Source organism: Pelodiscus sinensis, chromosome 3 (genome assembly GCF_049634645.1).
Source record: "Pelodiscus sinensis isolate JC-2024 chromosome 3, ASM4963464v1, whole genome shotgun sequence".
NCBI classification, from domain to species: domain Eukaryota; kingdom Metazoa; phylum Chordata; order Testudines; family Trionychidae; genus Pelodiscus; species Pelodiscus sinensis.
Window position 1 is genome coordinate 17524510 of NC_134713.1, and position 16536 is coordinate 17541045.

Sequence of the window (16536 nt, forward strand, 5' to 3'; positions counted from 1 at the left end):
TCCTATCAATGTATCCTGCCCAGAGAAAAAGAGAAAAGAAAGGGAATGATTGTAAACCTTATACATTTTCCTCAACTGTAATTAGCCAAAATTGTTCTATCCCGTACCTGTGCCCCAGAAAGGTCTGTGAGGAAACACCAACCTGTTCCAATAGAAGCAGATTCTGCACTGTCTCCTGAGAGATGGTACATACAGAACAGGGATAGCAAAGATGCTTGATACAGCTTCTACTATAATTTAGAGGAGCTTTGAAGCTTGCTTTAATTTATAGCAGCCTCCCAATAGCTGCCTGTAGAATCACTGAGAATCCTCAATTACTCAACACTGGGGCCAATGCTGGGAGTCGTATAACTTATCTGGCTATCAGAGGGCTTGTCTACACTACAGGCAGGATAGGCGAGGCAGCATTCTATCCAGGGAGGGGCAATTTATCAAGTTTAATGTAGATTAAATAAATCAACTGCTGATTGCTCTCACATGGGGTATGTCTAGACTACAGGGTTTTGTCGACAGAAGTTTTGTCAACAGATACTGTCGACAAAGCTTCTGTCAACAAAGAGCGTCTAGACTGCAGCCAGTTCTGTCGACAAAGCAAGCCGCTTTGTTGACATAACAGTGTGGATGCAAAGGACAGTGTAGATGCAATAATGCCTTCTATTGACAGAACTCTCAACAAAAGGTGTTATTCCTCGTAGAATGAGGTTTACATACGTCGACAAAACTGCTGAGTTTTGTTGACGTTATGTCAACATAACTCAAAGGCAGTGTGGATGCAGGTATAGTTTTGTCGACAAAAGTCCACTTTTGTCGACAAAACCCTGTAGTCTAGACACACCCGTGGGCTCCAGTACCCCACCTCAAGGAGAAGCACAGGGGAGTCACCAATAGAGCATCTCCTGTTGGCACACTTCTATGAAGATATCATGATAAGTGGGTCTAAGTATGTTGACTTTAGATATGCTATCCACATAGCTGAAGTTGCGATTGATCTCCCCTATGGTGTAGGAAAGCCCTGAGTCTCTATTATGGAAGAAGAATTGGCTCCTTATCTGCCAGGAAAAAGCATTCAGAGATTTGATCCCTGTGTGGACATGATTGCCAAGGTGGGATGGAGTGAGACTACTTCTGGGCATGCTAAGGGAGGACGCTTAAATAGAGTTTGTATTTGTACAATTCAGTCTAGTTCTTACACGCTGCCCATCACTGTGACATCTGAATGCTACGGGCTTCTGTCTCTGTGTGGAGTCGTATCAAAAAGAGGCTCTGGCATAAGAAAGAAATTTTGTATTGTAACCAGTAAAAATAATATTGTTATGCAGTGACAGGAGAAACAACTTCTGTTTATAAAAACTATCAAACTATACTGAATAGACTATTTATTTACATTAACATGGCATGTATTTATCACCACCCTGATTATTTGCTTTTATGTTTTGACATTCCCTCTTCTTTGTTTCTTTGTCTTTTTAAGTAATGGGCTCCTTGAGCTAAGGACTGTGTCTCTGTGTTTGTACAACACCTACTCCCATACTATCACAACAATGAATGGGTACTACAATACTGTAAATAATAAAATAAGAACTGAGCTGTTGAAATAACATTGTTTTACTGTCTGTACCCTAAGAAGATACAATTCAATGTAACCAAATAGTAGGCTTAGTTCTACATGTCTGAAAGAATTCCTGAAGGAATTTCTAACCACTTCGAAGTAACAAAAGAAGCTGCCAGTTTGGCATGCATGGAAACACTGGTGCCTGGTAGAAATAAATTCCTTGTTAGAGGCAGACACTTCAATTACACAGTGGCAAATTCTACAGCAAAGAAGTTCTCATTAGATGCAGAAACCAGGAGCATATAGAAGGTAATATGGCTTGCTTGTGCTTACAAATTCCTGCCTCAAACTTTGCAAAATTGAACCTTACAAAAACATTTCTCTACCATCTCCAATTTATGCAGAGACAATAGAAATAACATGTATTTATACAGTTTTTCATCCTAAAACAAAGCAGTTTGTAAATTTCATCTGAAAACTACTGTCCAAAGCAACACTTCACAAAAGTTTAGGCCAGGAAATAAAGAAGAGTACTATAGCCAATTAAAGCTACAGAGTAGCCAACACTTAATTATGCATCCAGAAATTGGCCAAGAACACAGAGGTTAATGAACTATTTTTTAGAACAGTTTGCAAATGATGACTAGAGGTCAGGTCTAGAGGTGTTTGAATTTTCCTAAAAAAATACTTTTTTTAAATCTGAAAATGTTGCTGTGTCAAAATCAAAACTCTTTGTGGGCAAGGATCAGTTTTGACAAAGCTCCTCATTCAAAAAACAACCGATAAAAAGTTTTTTGAAATTATGTAATCATTCTATTTTTACAATATTTTTTAAACAAAGTTCCTTTTTTGATAGACATCAACTTTTTTCTGAAATTTTAGGTAATTTGTACCAAAAAGCTTTTAAAATTAAAAGGCTGAAATCTAAAGTTTCTAAATTATTTAAATGAAAAGTTTTGATTGATCCCAACTGATGTTCCCCAAATGAGATTGGGATTTTGAGTTTTCATTTTAGGACAGGAAAAAAATGCTGACAATTCTTGCAAGACTGATTATTTCCCATGTACCTGTAATGATGGTTTTCATTGTCCATCTAATTTTAAGACAGAAAAGCACCATTGCAAATGCAAGAATATTTGTTGAGTGTTAACACAGCAGAAAGTGTGCAACCTGCTGAATCATCACATTCATTTCCTGAAGCATTTCAACATTTCTTGGAGCTACACAATGCAATTCAGAAAATAGGGTCATAGGTTTTAAGGCCAAAAGGAAACAGTGTGATCATCTAGTCTGAAGATTTGTGAGGCACTATCCCTTTAACCCCATTTTCTCATTCCTCATTCCAGCCCCAAAACTGGATTTGGAAAGATATCTGATCATTGTTTGGAATGAGTTGGAATTCAATTGATAAGTTTAGTGTGTGTTTCTGCTTTCCTTGAAAAAAAAGATCATAACAAATGATTATTATACCGTGTGCCTGCCTACCTGCTTACACATGGTTTTTCTATCGAGGTAACCAAGTATGAAGGAGCCAGAATTCCAAAAAACATCTAATTCTTATCTATTTCCATGGAGAGAAGGCATTAGCTCTATTACAAATAATGACACAAAATCATTGGCAGAATCCTAATGAAAGCTCTCTTTGCCTCTGCGGGCCTGCTTCCTTTCCTAGCGATCTTCCGCCATCCTCAGGGCTTCAGTCAGAGACATGCTGTTTCAAAGGCACTGACATGCTCAAGACTAATTCAGAGGGATGACTTGCTATACCAACAGCAAACAATCCCTGCTGGCAGTGAACACGGCAACTGAGTCCTTTGGTCTGCTAAGGAGAGGGTCAACACTGCATTCAAAGTAAATGTGGCCTGAAGAATTCAGTCTAACCTTCAGTAAAACCAGCTAATGTGCCACAAGTCCTTGAGTCTGAGCTTTATACATGTTGGTATTGTCGGTGAAACGCCTCAGCAACGGGGAGGGGGGGCTGCCAAGAGGAATAAAGTTAAAATCAGAATTTGCCAAACAGTTGGAGCCATTCTCACACTTTCCCTTTTATTACAGCAATCCATTCCTTACAGTGTTTCATTAGATTGTAAAACAAGGTTTCCCCAGGAGAAGCTTTTCCTTCTGGCCAAATACTGTTCCCCCTTATAGCACTGTAAAACAGAACAATGTTATTGGGTTACATGACCCTGAAATGAGCTTTACAAATGCAACTAAGCTCAGAGTTGACCATCTTCATGTTCAGAAGTGATCATAGCCAGACAGAAAGATTTTTGTATGCTCACCATTCCCTGCCTTGATCTAGCCTCCAGCCTCCTCTTGAAGCTTTTAGTAGCTAGATGTTAAGTAAATATATTTGCTCATCCTCTCTCCTCAGTTCAGTTTCAAACACAAGTAATATGTTCCAAAAAGACCTCATAAATTCGGGGGCAGGTCAAAAGTCAGCCTGTGTTAAGATCTGCCTTACTCTCAGCACAGAGGGAAGCCACCCCTTGCTGATCGAGTCAGTTTTTTAAAAAAAAATCTGCTTATTCGACCCTGAGATCTAGAGAGTGGGATATGCTATTCATAACACAAGCCCCGCTTTTACAAGAACTGGCAAGGCACAAGAGAACCAGACAGCCTTTAAAGTGGCCACAGTCTGTGTTTTCAGTTTATGTTGTCATTCAGAGAGAAAGAAACATAAGTCAGTTGTTTTCAAACGAATCCCCCAAGTCACAGGGCCTGGATTTTATAGGTTTCCATAGACAGCTGTGATTCCATATCTGACTCACATCATTTTGATTTTCAAAGTTATGTTCGAGAGTGAGATTTCTTTTGCTAGTGCAATGTATGTTGCTTGTTCTTTAATAGACAGTGAGTGGCACAGCAGAAATCTTGCTTGCCAGTGCTTCTATACCTTAAAGTTGCTGCGCCCACCTCACTACTCTAGGCACAGCGGTACTGTGCAATTTTTTTTTCTTCTTTTCGGAAGGAGAACAAGTACAATTTTGTGGGTTTTCTGTGAAGTTACTGATAATAGGTGCCATTATATAGTTAATATTCCCCAATGCCACTGTAAAAATATTCCAGTGCAGTAGAGCTGGCCAAAAGAAAAAAAATAATCAAAACAGGTTTCTGTTGGAAAATGTCATTTTGAAGAAACTAAAAAATTGTCATTGTGAAAAATAATTGGAAACAGCAATTCTAAAAAATATTCCATTTAGACATTGTCAGAATTTATAAAACATTTCAGAGATTCAAAAAGGTAAAAATACAAACTAAATATTTTGAATGGATAAAAACTAAATGTCTCAACTGATCAAAAACAAAGTTTTTCCTTTTTTTTTTTTGAAAAAAAACCACAACCCTTTTCATCCCCAAATTTCTAAATTTTTCATGGGACAGACAGTTTGTTTTCAGGGGATCTCTAGTGTGATAACAGCAGATGAATCTGAAATATTTGAAAAATCAGGAAGTAGCCCTGTGGCACGTTAGGCTATGTCTACACTACCAGCTTATTTCAAAAAAGTTTATTTTGAAATAATAACTTCCAAAATAGCTATTTCAAAATAAGCTTATTCCTCTTCACAAGCAGGAGTTTTTAAAGTAACAGGCTTTGTAGTGTGGATGCTTACCTTGCTATTTCAAAATAAAAGGAGTTATTTCAAAATAAGTTCCCAGGTTAGACATGCCCTTTGAGACTAACATGATAGATTATATATAGAGTATCTTGAACTTTTGTGGACAAAACCCACCTTTTCAGACGACATGATCATGAGTGGGGAAAAACAAGGTTTATCTGTACAGGAAATGCTAAAGTCACTGCTTTCAACACATATTTGTTATTTTTTAACAGTCCATACAGTATCTTTGGGTATATCTACACTAAAAGGTTAATTCGAACTAACTTAGTTCAAATTAGTTAATTCGAACTAAGCTAATTCGAACTAATGGATCCAGACTAAAAAACTAGTTAGAATTAGCATTTTGCTAATTCGAACTAGCATGTCCACATTAAGTGGACCCTGAACCGGGCTTAAGGATGGCCGGAAGCAGTGCCGGCAGGGCATCAGAGGAGGACTTAGAGCGTGGATCTGCTGTCTCAGGCTAGCCGAGGGCTGTGCTTAAAGGGTCCCGACCCCCACCCTGGACAGACAGTTCTCAGGGGTGCCCCGCTTGCAAAGCAGTCCTGTCTTGGAGTGCCCGGACTACCCACACTGGGCACATCACAGCACTCGGCTGCACTTGCCGCAGGCTGCCATCTGGGGAGAGGGGGCAATTGGGGGGCTGCAGGAGACCTTCCACCCCCAGAAGCCTGCAGAGCCAGCCCAGTCCTCCCCATGGGGGCTCGTGCCCCATGCCTCCTTCCACTTACCCTTCCCTAGCCCCTCTTCTTGATGTACAAAATAAAGATAACGTGTCTTCCAAAATGGAATCTGTCTTTATTGAACAAAACTGGGGGAGACTGGGAAAAGGAGGTGGGAGAGGGGAAGAGAGAGGCTGGGAGAGGGGAGGGCAACTAAAATGATCAGGGGTTAGGAACAGGTCCCATATGAAGAGAGGCTAAAGAGACAGGGACTTTTCAGCTTAGAAAAGAGGAGACGGAGGGGGGACAGGATAGAGGTCTCTAAAAGCAGGAGTTGGGTGGAGACGGTGCATACAGAAAAGTTCTTCATTAGTTCCCATAAAGAAGGACTAGAGGACACCAAAGGAAAGGAATGGGTAGCAAGCTTCAAACTAGAAACAAAGTTGTTCTTCACAAAGCAAAGAGTCAACCTGTGGAACTCCTTGGTGCAGGAGGCTGTGAAGGCTAGAACTAGAACAGAGTTTAAAGGGAAGAGAGATCAAGACATGGAGGTTGGGTCCATGGAGTGGTATTAGCCAGGGGGGAGGAGTGGTGTCCCTGCCCAAGGTTTGTGGAAGGCTGGAGAGGGATGGCACGAGACAAATGGCTTAGTCACTGTCTTCGGTCCATCCCCTCCAGGGTCCCTAGGGTTGGCCGCTGTCGGCAGACAGGCTACTGGGCTAGATGGACCTTTGGTCTGACCCAGGACGGCCATTGTAAGGTCAGGGTTCAGGGTCGGGGGTCTCAGTGGACCCCCTTGATTCTCTTGCACACCTGCTCCTGGGTGGCCAGGCTGGCAGCTCTCCTGCCCTAGCCGGCCACTTTCCTGTGCCTAGTGCTGAGATCGGGGACGAGGTCCACGATGTCCGCACTAGCCAAGGTGGGTGCCCGCCTGTTGCGGTCCCGGGCAAGCTCCCGGGAGCCGCCAGCCTGGTCCCGGGAAGAGGGGGAGGGCTGGGGGGCATCGGGTTTGTGGCTCGAGCCATGCCAGGTGCAGGGTCTGCTGGCTGGGTGCTGGTAGGCTTGCACCTGGCACGGGCACCGTAGCCAACCCCGTGCCCCTTTAAGGCGTCCGGGGCCGGGAGGGGGGCAGACGAGTTTCCCTGGTATTGGCCAGAGTGGCCACCAGGGAAACCTGAGGAGGGCTAGCCTCCCACTAGTTCGAATTAAGGGGCTACACACCCCTTAATTCAAACTAGCTAGTTCGAACTAGGCTTAATCCTCGTGGAATGAGGATTACCTAGTTCGAACTAAGCGCTCCGTTAGTTCAAATTAAATTTGAATCTTTAAATTTGAATCTTACTTTGAAGTAAGAATAAGAGCCTCCGGAAAAGGGCACTTTTTCCGGAGGATCGGGGCCAGTCTAGACGCTCTTTTCCGGCTTTCTTAAAAGCCGGAAAAAAGCGGCGGACATTTTTATTTAAATGCCGCGGGGGATATTTAAATCCCCCGCGGATTTCCCTACGACGACTCGTGAAATTTACATGCCCCTTCCGGAAAAGGGGCCAGTGTAGACGTAGCCTGTGTGTGTGGGATGAAGGGAACATTCAGGAAAAAAGTTGTACTTTTTCCCCCACAACATTTTTCCTTTCTTTCTAGTTTTCAACCAATCTTAGAGCTGGTTGAAACCTTTTGAATTGTGAAATGTCAAAATTTGCAATTTAGACAGAAAATTGTACATATATTTCAAGTCAGTGTTGAACCTCCATCCTTTGCCCATGTGTCCTAGGCCTAACCCCTCTCAGCCCCTCCCTTCGTCTCATTCCTAGCCACACTGTAGACCTGCTCCTTAATCCACCCCACTGCACTTCTCCAACCCTTCTGCCACTTGACGGCAAGCTTTTTCCAATATTATCTCAGGTCTTTCTACCTCTTTTGCTTTTCCTAAAGCCTCAGCCCCTGGAGTCATGCAATTACATGAGAATCTCAGCTTTCATTTAACAAAAAACAAATCGCTGGGAGTTAGGGGCCTAACTGCCTTTAAGAATCTAGCCTTCTAGTTGCAAAGAAAGGCCTGAACACTTGAACCCTAAGGCTGTCTATACATTGACAAGATTTTGCGCAAAAGCATTTGCGCAAAAACTTGCCACCTGTCTACACTGGCAGGGAGTTCTTGCGCAAGAACACTGACGTTCTACTGTAAGAAATCAGTGCTTCTTGCACAAGAACTATGATGCTCCCTCTCAGGAAAAAGCCCTCTTGCACAAGTGTTCTCTCACAAGAGGCCAGTGTAGATAGGCAACATGAATTTATTGCGTAAGAAAGCCCGATGGCTAAAATAGCCATCGGAGCTTTCTTGCGCAAGAGAGTGTCTACACGGGCATGGATGCTTTTGCGCAAAAGCACATGTCTTGCGCAAAGGCATATGCCAGTGTAGACGCTCTCTTGCACAAATACTTTTAACGCAAAAACTCTTGCGTTAAAAGTATCTGTGCAAAATCATGCCAGTGTAGACATAGCCTAAATGCTACAACAGAAGGGAAAAAAGAACCCAATGATTTTTAAGCTAATATCATGATGAGGAAGGCCCAATCTAAAGTTAATTAGCAACAGCAATATCCTTGTTCTCACCCCTTCCTCCTCATCTGCCCCTCTGAATTTTTTTGGTGATAAACCCTTAGGAGGGGAATCAGGTATGAGAGTTTTGGAGGCCAGGGCTTGATCAAGCACAATGATACCCAGACTACAGCTCACAAGTCTTCAGTGAGTCTTTCACCTGTCTCTTGCAGCTCTTTGCAACACATGATATTAAATCACTGTGAGATTAATTAACTAATCAGGATGCTTTTTCTGTTAGCCTGTTATCAACTCTATGTTCATGACTAATTATTTGCGATGAGAATTATACACACACACACACACAAGCTGAACATTGTCCCTCTGTCCCAGTGTTTAAGTATGAATTCTCCTATAGTAAATGAACCAATGAATTCACACCTGTGGCTTTTCTGGGTAATGTTGATTGCTTAGTTTGGCTCCTCAAGCACTAAGTATTTCAGATCTCACAGCTGAGATAAGAGAACTTTGGAAACTACCATGCTGTAGCTTTTATATTGTTTTCGTACAACTTATACACATGAGAATGTGCAGAGGTGCAAATTAGGGCATGATAGCATTTGCCCACAATCTCCAGGCTTCTAGACCTTCATCCTTGATTGTATGGCGATATGCAGATAGCACAAGGTGCATTAATGGAACTTAAGCCTGCTATTAAGTAGATTGTGTATCACATAATTCTGCTTAGATCCTGAGGAGATGAAAATAAAAAAGTATTGCCTACTTAATTTTTAACCATTCAAATTATAGAAGAATAAATGGTAGTGAAAAGATCATTTTGGAACATATTTTCATTTAACGATAGTTCATCCAAACATAGAGGTTACACAGGAACAGCTATTGCTAATTTTTGAGGATTTTTTCCCCCTGGAAACTGGTAGAATATTCTAATGCATCTGTGAGGTAAACATATTTGACTTCTAGCCAAGCTGTCAAAATGCACATCTGATTTATGTAGCAGATCTGGTGTAACACGACAGCCATTACACGCAGCCATGAATGAGGCATTAATATCCACAAATCAGTGTTCAAAGCAGTTTGTTTAGACGTATGCAGACCATGAGGTATCTGCATACATCCCAGCTTGAACAAAACGTCCGTCTGTTGCTCTACAGAAGACAAATTTCATCACTACTGCAAAGTGCTCCTCTGCCCGGGAAATGATTGAACAGTTCAATTGTGATACAATTAAGCTGTAAAAATATTTCCCAGTCTCTTGAATCTTTGTCTACATGGTATAGATGGCACAGGCTCCGTCCATCGAAAGGAATGGAATGAGATTTTTCACTGTGTTCATTTCTTTGGGGGTATAATTACATTTGGGGGAAAATAAATCTTTAACCCAAAGCTTTAACCCAACTGAGCATGCTGGCATCACCTACTTATATAATAAATACATGTCTAATAAATAAATGTCTAAAAAAGAAAACTTCATGGCAATAGGATCACATTAGCAGGGGTCAAGAGTTTATATCAATGCCTGTTAGAGCCCTCTCCAAAGCAGTAGGCTGTTTTCAGGTCCACTATGGAGATTTGCTTTCTTATGCAAGCAAATGCGGTTCACCTCAAGGGAAAAGAAAACAGATCGTCTGATCCTTCACAGTGGGTCTGCACGCCACACTGCTAATCATGAAGAAATCATGGAAATACACCAGGTGTAAGGCACCACAGTTTAAATCCAGCAGAACGTTCCCTATAGCAGCCCTGGGGAGCAGGTCCTTCTGAGGATAATAAAATGCTATAGGAAAATGCAAAAACAAAATGCAGAACGATTAATTAAATAAAGGGCATCTGTCCAAGAAACCTGTAACAACTCTATGAAATGAGTTTTCAGCACCATAATGCACATTTTCTGTTTTGTTTCACAGCAAAACCATTACATGTAAGTGTTGCCTTTGAAACAGCAGAAAAAGACACTGATGAATGTTTCACAGAGGACCAGAGGTTGCCAAAACTAACAGATTTCTGTTTAGAGACCCTCACAGTGAAATCCCTATGAAGTAGCAGAGCTTGAAGAGTAATTAGCCACAACCATAACAAAACAGTGAGCCACTCACCACTCAAATCTCTATGACTTCTCTGTTGTTTTAACTGTCATTGGTCTTGCTGGTGGTTGAGAAAGGATTGTCCATGAAAGAATCACTTAGCACAACACAAGCCAATGTAACAAGAAAAAGAAAGGATATTTCTCATGGCATACTAATCACAAATTGAAAACAATTATCAACACGTTGCCTGTTCCCATTCTTTGCAGCCTTTTCAAGCAAACATTATTCCCAGTAAAATTCAAGTGGCGGCAATGGAGCTACATCACAGATGAATCTGGCCCACCATCAGTCATCAAAATCACAATGGGGAATTAGCTAGAGTCTAGAGACTAATATTCATGTTCTCTAGGCTGTGGGGACAGGGTAGGAACTTTCCCTTTTCTTTTAGGCCTTATTTACACTGGAGTATTTCCTTGAGAAGTGGGTGCAGCTCCATCACCAAGAGCAACAATGGGAGGGGAACTAAAGAAGTACAATCTACTACTGTGTTAAGTCTCTATCCATGGTGTAGACCAGGCATTAAGCTGATTATATATCATATGAATTACCCTGACAGGAAGTTTTTTCTAATGTCCAACTTAAGCTTCCCTTACTGCATTTTATGCCCTTTGGTTCTTGGCCAATCCTCAGTGGTTAAACTGTGAACAATTTATCTTCGTCCTCCTTATAATAATCTTTTTTATGTACTTAAAAACAGTTATCATGACCTTGCTCAGTCTTCTCTTCTCCAGACTAAACAAACCCAGATTTTTCAATCTTCCCTCATCTATAGGTCATGTTTTCTAGACCTTTCATCCTTTTTTTTTTTTACTGGATTCGCTAAACAGTCTCCAATTTGTCCACATCTTTCCTGAAATGTGACACTCCTGTTCAGGCCTAATCAGTTCATATTAGAGTGAAAAACAATATTTATTGTTTGTTGCTTACAACACTCCTACCTATACATCCCATAATAATGTTTTGGGGTTTTTTTGCAACAGTGTTACACTGTTGACTCATATGTAGTCTGTGATCCACTATAACCTCCAATAGTGCATCTACACAGCAGGACTTAGCTCAGTTTGCATATCTTATTTTGAGTGATGTCAATTGTGTAGCTTATTTCAAAATAGCTTATTTCGAAATTGGGAGCATCTACACAGCACTTATTTCAAAATAGAGTGTTCTTCCTCTAACTTCCCTTACTCCTCATACAATGAGGGTTACAGGAGTCAGAATAAGCAGTCCTCCAGCTTGACAGTATTTCCACGTTATTTTGAAATAACTGTCTGCTGTGTAGACATGGACTAAGTTATTTTGAAATAACTCTAGTTATTTTGAAATAATGTTGCTGTGTAGACATACCCCAAGAGAGAGTACCCTTCTCACAGTACCTCTTCCTAGGCACTCATTTCCATTTTGTGTGTATGCAACTAATATTCCTTCCTAAGTGCATTACTTTGCATTTATCATTATTGAATTTCATCCTAATTACCTCAAACTATTTCTCTTAGGTAGACCATTTTAAATCTATCCTCCAAAGCACCTGAAAGCCCTCCCAGTTGGGGTCATTTGCAAATGTTATAGGTGTACTTTCTATGCCATTATCTAAATCAATTATGAATGTGTTGAACAGAACTGGATCCATAACTTATACCTGAGGGACCACACTCATTCTTCCCTTTCACTGTGAACAAAACATACCCATTCCTGACTCTGAGGGTATGTCTATACTGCATCCATCTGTCGGCAGAGGGATGCAGATTAGGCAGGTCGACATTGCAAATGAGACAGGGATTTAAATATCGAGTGCCTAATTTGCATAAAAATGGCCACCACATTTTGCCGACTCAGCACTTTGTCGGCAAAAAGCGGCAGTCTACAGGGGTATCTGTCGAGAAAGAAAACCTTTTTCGACAGATCCCTTATGCCTCCTGCCGATATTTAAATCCCTGCCTCGTTTGAAATGTCGACCTGCCTAATCTGTATCCCTATGCCGACAGAGGGATGCAGTCTAGACATACCCCGGTTGATAGAAGCTCAGATACCAAACTGACAAATCTTTTCAGAATTGTCATTCTAATTTTGAATGGAAGCCCCTGGTGACAGAGTCCATGTACACTGAGCAACTCAATTAAGTAATTAAGTGAAAGTTTTCAATATAAATGTGTTTTCTTATCCTCCAATAAATTACCAAAATCTAAAACATGAAATTAGAAGAAAAACTAGTCCTATCAAAGTTCTGACTTGAGTAACATAGTCCTTGTTGCATAAAGTAATAAGAATCAGATATTTTGGTATATGAGACTTTTCCTTTTCCTCACTCAACCCCTCCAAAGTTGAACTTCAGAACAGAATGCCTTTAACATTACATAGAAACGTGATGCAACATTTCCTGACACTTTATATGAACTTATATCCTAACATTAATTATGAATTTTGCCTTCCTTTGCTTCTCCCCTTGTTAAAGTCAGCTGCCATCTTGGCCTTCCGGCCCACCCTTTGGACACTTGAGTATTCATTAATTACAGCATATCAGGAGAGCATTCTTGTAAAAATGCCTCTCTCACCAAAACTACCCACAAATTGCAAAATCAACATTGAACTATTTTGTAGCCATTACTCCTCTGACAGAATTTGAACCTAACTTCCTCTGATCCAAGGTACTGAGACAATTTACTGACTCGTTACAAAAATAAAAGCAGCAATGTCTGAAAGAATTACCTCTACTTTGGGCTACACAATTATATGAAATGGTTTCCTTTTCAGTTGCAAGAACAGTAGTTCTTTGACATCACCTTTTTTCTAATGCTGTCAAATATTGGCCTAAATGAAAATTGGGTCTCTAATTAGCCTAACTGGAAATCAGCTTTGTTGCCTTATCTTGGCATTATATTTTCAGATTTGTTTACTCAGAAGTATTGCTGATTGATTTAACTAAATCTTCATCTCTCCCTTTAACTCTGTATAGGCTATTATTTTGCTTTTTTCATAACAGCAAATAATACTCTCTGACCACTGGTGTAACACATTTAGTAAAAATCTGTATTTCTATCAAGTTTGTTTGCTTATATTTTGCAAAGAAAAAGAGGTAATTTTACTCAGTAAATAACAGTGAGAACTACACACTCCTTCCAATGACTGCTGGTCTTCCTTCGCAGGATACTCCTCCCCTAATCTCTACAAATAGGAGTAAGCAATTGGGCTGTGCTTTCTGGAAGCCTGATATTCAAACAGGAAGCTCCCATTGGCCAGTGTCTGTCCAGAAACTGGTCAATCGGATTGTGCTGGGGGGCGGGAGCAGCATCTGAATCTTCTCTCCTCCCCTCCGAACTCCAGGAGAAAGCACCCCGCAACTGTTTTTGAGCAGTGTGTGGGGCTGCGGGACAAGCGGGGGAGTCTGTCTGGATCGTATTTTGCCCAGGTCTGTGCTAAAGCATAATCACCAACAGGAACAGATGTTAGCAATGCTGCAGATAACAGCAACACTTTGGAAAGAATCTTCTTTCTTCAGCAGAATGTAAACATGAAAGCAAGATATCTGATAATATATCCACTAAAATCTACTTCTTTCACAGACTGCAGAGATGACTATGCACCCACAACAGGCTGGAAAAGAGTTAACATGATGGGTAAGCTTGAGAAACAAGAACCTTATTTCATATAGTCCAGCCTCCTCCTTGTCTAGTGTCATTGCTTGCTTCATCCACTCATCTTACACCTAACTTAATGATAATGCCCAAATCGTTTCTATTATTTGTCATCTGTAGTGAGTATATTTATCCTCATTCTACTGATGATGAACAGAAGACACAGAGAGTTGAAGTGATTTACCCTATGTCGTGTTCTTTGTGTCCTTTTGTGTAACATTCTTCTGGCTGGATCTGTGTCTCTGTTCTCCCAAAAGGCCCATGCTTACCTAAAACACACAACCAAACTTTCTGTTTAAAAGTACTAGGAAAAAACAAAGAAATCTACGTAATAAATAGATGTTTTAAAAAATCATTGAGACTTCTACACACTGCAGTTCTCATTTATTCAGCTAGAGGACACTGCAAAGTGATAATTAGGTGCTAAACTTGAGCCATATTCCTACAGATAGCCCTCCTAAAAAGTCATTTAGCACCTAATCAGGTGTTAAAGGTAAAAATTATGAGTTTTTCAACAGCATTTAGACCCTAGTATATTATAAAATAGGGCTTGTCTACATGGTGGAGTTTTACCAGTTATATCAATATAGGTATAAAGATATCATTATAATGGTATATTCCCTGAATGACACGCATATTGCAGTATACAAGGGTTATTCTAGTTTAATTTAACCTCTTCCCAAATGATGTAGGTTAAGCAAAAAAGCAAACACACAACCATATTTCTATATCAGAATAAGGTCTTGTCTATACCTTTTGGCACAGTAACATTGGTTAGGAATATAGAAAATAAATGTCATCTCCTTAACCTATATAGTTTGCCTGAAAAGCCTTCATATAGATGCAGTTATCCTAGCAAAAGGACTTATTTCATTTGGGTAACTGATATAAACTATACTATCAGAATAACTTTTGGCTACACAAGCTGCATCACCAGAACGAGGGTTGATCAGAAAATGCTTTCTAATGCAGACAAGACCTAAGTGTGCCAACACAGGCAATTATGCCAATACTATTATATCAAGTGGAGGCCTTGCCTACACAGCACTGTTTTGTCAACAAAAGTCAGCTTTCACAACAAAACAATGGAGGTGTAGACTCACTGTAGTGTGGCCTCTGTCAATTTAACTCTTATGCCTTGAAAAGAGGCATAGAGCTTTTTGTGACATTAGCTCAACACAGTGGCTATGTCTAAACTGCATCCCTCTGTCGACAGAGGGATGCAAATCAAGCACATCAAAATTGCTAATGAAGCAGGGATTTAAATATCCTGGCCTTCATTAGCATAAAGGTGGCACCTGCTTTTTTCCCAAAACGGAACTTTTTCGAAAAAAAATCAGCAGTCTAGATGCGGATCTGTCAAAAATAAACTCTTTTTCGACAGATCCTGTATTCCTCAAAAAATGAGGTTTACAGGTTCTGCCAAAAAAGGGTTTATTTTTGACAGATATTTAAATCCCTGCTTCATTAGCAATTTTGACGTGCCTAATCTACATCTCTCTGTTGACAGAGAGGTGTAGTCTAGACACAGCCTGTGTTAGCATAGACACTGTGCTTGATTATATCACTGTAAATGGCCCCCAGAAGGTGTCCCAGAACTGGTCAGCAGTTTGGACTCTACTGCCTGTTGCCAGGTACACAGGCATCTGCTCCTCCCCCTTTGGAGGACTGGGAGTTTTTTAAATTCCATTTCCTGTTTGCTTGGCGTGGACAGCTCATCTTGCATCTTCCCAGCTGACCATGGCAGTTCCATGCAGCAAATGCTTTCTCACTTGGAGAACAACAGAGTTGTTTGGTACCCTGGGACTGTGGAGAGAGGAGGATATGCAGTCTCAGCTCTGCTTCAGCTGTAGAAACTTTTGTATCTATGATCAGATTTCTTGTGGCATGTTGGAGAAGGGCCCCAAACAAGACACACATCAATGCCATCCAAAGATCAAGGAGTTGAGGCAGGCATACCAGCAAGCAAGGGAGGCAAACTGTCACTCTGGTGCTGCACTGAAGACCTTCCACTTCTACAATTAGCTGGATCTCATCCTCTGTGGTGACCCCACCTCCACCACTAAGATCCCTAGGGATACTTCAGGGGAGTTGGAGACAGGGCCCAGTCGATTGAAACTTCCCTTGTATAGCTAAGCAGTGGGAACCTGTGGAAAAATTTGTTAATGTGCACTGAGATTTCATGTGATTTCATAGAGAAGATCACTTTCGTGGAGGCACTTGACAGGTTCCTTGACAGAGCTGCTTCATTTCTTCCCCTACTGTAGGAACTTTGTGCCATGCCAATCAATAATCACTTGTGCAGAGTCCAAAGCAGCATACAGGCAAGCAACATAGTAACCCTATCTGAAGCAACACAGATGCACGATATGCACCCTTGCATACTTGTTTACCCTCAGGAATGAGATATTGGGTTCAATTACCCCT

The 16536-nt window shown here is 40.9% G+C and overlaps 1 long non-coding RNA gene across 1 annotated transcript in view; it reads right to left on the reverse strand.

Moving 5' to 3' along the window:
• The window catches only part of LOC112547259 (uncharacterized), a 36817-nt gene extending 22439 nt beyond the window's left edge, over positions 1-14378 (reverse strand). The window contains exon 1 of the long non-coding RNA XR_003090997.2: positions 14294-14378. This is a non-coding gene — a long non-coding RNA (uncharacterized LOC112547259). The remainder of the gene's footprint in view (positions 1-14293) is intronic.
• Positions 14379-16536: the final 2158 nt, after the last annotated feature.